General features: G+C 39.9%; 1 pseudogene; it reads right to left on the bottom strand.

Annotated features, from left to right (window-relative positions):
- Positions 747–1,524, bottom strand: LOC102186395 (annotated as a pseudogene).

Below are 2,644 nucleotides of genomic sequence, written 5' to 3'. Positions count from 1 at the left end.
CCCCACTTTGAATTACCCTGGATCCACATGGGCTGGACCCCGGCAATTACCAGGACAATCACCACTGTTACAGCATCAAACCCGATACTATGAATAATGCTTTGGAACCGTCTTTGCAGATCTAGCCCAGATAACTGATTAGCTAGCTATTCAGCTCAAGTTTCCAAATTATTGCAAGAGGGCAGACTTTTAGGGAAGTTTTCAAAGATTTTCTTTTGCAATAATTGTACATTTAGGGAAGCATCATCATGTACGTCTTTCAAGTGAAATTTAATTTGTTCCCAGTTGTAAGCACTATAGTTGAACCAAACAAAAGTGATACAAAATTGTGTAGAATTCCAATCACATTTTAGTATTACTTGTTTTTGTAAATCTATTAATTGATCTCTGACTCATTGGACATTTTTAGTTCCTGTATTTCTTCTTGAATTTCGTCATCTGAGCCTGAGCAGCCCACATAATATGAGCATCTTTGGTCCAATTTTGAATAAAGTTTTGTGTTTGAATTTAGGTTTGTAAAGCGATGTCTGCAATAGCGGCAGTAATGCAAATAGCTATTAATCCCAAAATGCCAAAAATTAACCATCCAATGAATTGTTTAGATCACCAGAGGAATTTAGCGAGTAGATGGGAGGCAAGTCCTGCCATGTAACCCTCTTTCCAGGGATTCATTTTTCAAAGAAACAGAGGAATTAAGACAAGTATACATTTTGTAATCTATACAAGTCACAAAGTGTAGAGTCTTGTTAAATTGTAAGGTCTCTATAGCTGTAACAAAAGGAAGGGAACACAAGCTTGTGCAAAACATGAATGACTGTAATGAAAGGAACAGTCACTATGAGTTGAAGAGCGAGCCCAGCCAAAGTCACAGCCGTCAGGGACCAGCAGTTGAAGCGCTCCTGGCCCTTTTGGCTCTCGGTTGCTGTATTGTTTTCACAGAATTCCACAGAAGTGTCCCAGCCGCCATTCTCCTGGATCCAAGGCTCTAGGTGGTCATTTAGCTGGCTGGCCATCCAAGTCATGACCTGACTCACCAATACCTGCATCTCCTTGTCTACGCTTTCCATGCATAGTGCCCCCCTGAAGGAGAAAAAGGCCACAGTGTGATCCCAGTTCACCCCGTCCCAGAAGAGCTCATACATTACCTGTTCAAAGCTCTGATATGCTGTCCCTGGGGTGGTGTGGAGCTGGGACGTCAGGTCGCTGACCGTCTGTTGGTGCCTCAGTTCAAACTCGCTGCCTGCCTCCCTCGGGGCTTGCTGTGCTGTTGCCACAGGACCACTTTCCTGGCGTCCAGGCTTCTGTGTGGCCAGTGGCTCCATTCACCGCAGGGCTATGCGCCAGGTGCCAAGATGGGTTGGCATTGACGGCATTGGGGTTTCCATATCTGATTTTGTCCCTTCTGAGGCCTCAGTTCTCCTCCACATCATTAAATTGACTCCAGCTGAATCCTTTCTGGGAAAGCTTGTAAGAGAGAAAGTCAACCACCAGCTCTCGGTTGCTCTGAGACATTTTTATAATAAGGATGGGTTTCACCAGTCTATTGCCTAAAATACCTGTAGTAAAAAAGGGGGTTATGTATATAGGTCCAATAAGTATGATTAATTAATTCAGCTTGAGTGGGGGAAGCAAAAGCAAGCAAAGCAAGTATAGCAACAAAAATATTTTCTGGATTCTGAGGCATTCCCTGTTGAGAAGCCAGATTTTTAGCTGGATTGTTAAGGGTTTTTGTTTATCCCTAGGTAAGGAGATCATAAGGTTGATGACGTTGAGGGTGGTGTTTCTTGCAGATTTTTTAGAGTCGCCATGGCTTGTACTGGAATTTTTTTCTTCCCAGGAATTTAGCCGTTTTTTTTTTCCCCTCTATTTTGAACACCGGATGCTCTCCTGGGGCAGATCTTTCAAAGAGGAAGCCAGTTGATTTTGTTGGATCTATCTGGAGAAATACAAGCATACCCCTTTCCCTGTAAGATTAATTTCCTAGATTTCCATTGTTTAGTTAGCCTGTCTTGATACCAACCAGGCAGAGGAAGAGAAGTGTCTTTCAATTCTAAGACATGTTTTTCTGCTTATGTCAAGATACCAACTTGTGGTAAGTTTTTAAAATTTTAAAACAAATAAAGCTGTATTAACAATAGTTATAGGATTAAAGAATATCTTGCGTTTGGAATCTAGTGGAGTCTGCTCTGGATAGAGAAGACAGAATTGTTCCTGTGTATTCCTCCTTTAAAATTTTTTCTATTTGTAGTTTCAGTGTGTGAAATGGGGGAAGTGTGGTCCCTAAAAATAGATTGTAATTCAAGAAAAAGTTGTTGAATAATAGATTGATTAGAACTATGGTAGAAGTTTTTATATTTTTTAATACAAAAACTGAATATGAGAAGTCAGAAATTATATTGATAAGGTAAGGATGTAGGTGAATAACCTGAATAAGAGCATATAATTTATTTTGTTGAGCAGAATGAAATTTAGTATAAAAGACTTTATATTTTTTGAGAGACCAAAATGGGGCTTTGGTGTTTTTAGTCTCAACTATATAGAAAACATCAGCTTGAGGTATAGGTTGTGATGCAACAATGTGAGAGATAATAAATGTAATATTTTTGAAGAAACCTCAAAGTTTATTAGAGGGATAATGAAATGA

Source organism: Capra hircus, chromosome 7 (genome assembly GCF_001704415.2).
Source record: "Capra hircus breed San Clemente chromosome 7, ASM170441v1, whole genome shotgun sequence".
NCBI lineage: Eukaryota > Metazoa > Chordata > Mammalia > Artiodactyla > Bovidae > Capra > Capra hircus.
Note: the sequence above shows the minus strand (reverse complement) of the source record. Positions and strands in the feature narration are given on the sequence as shown.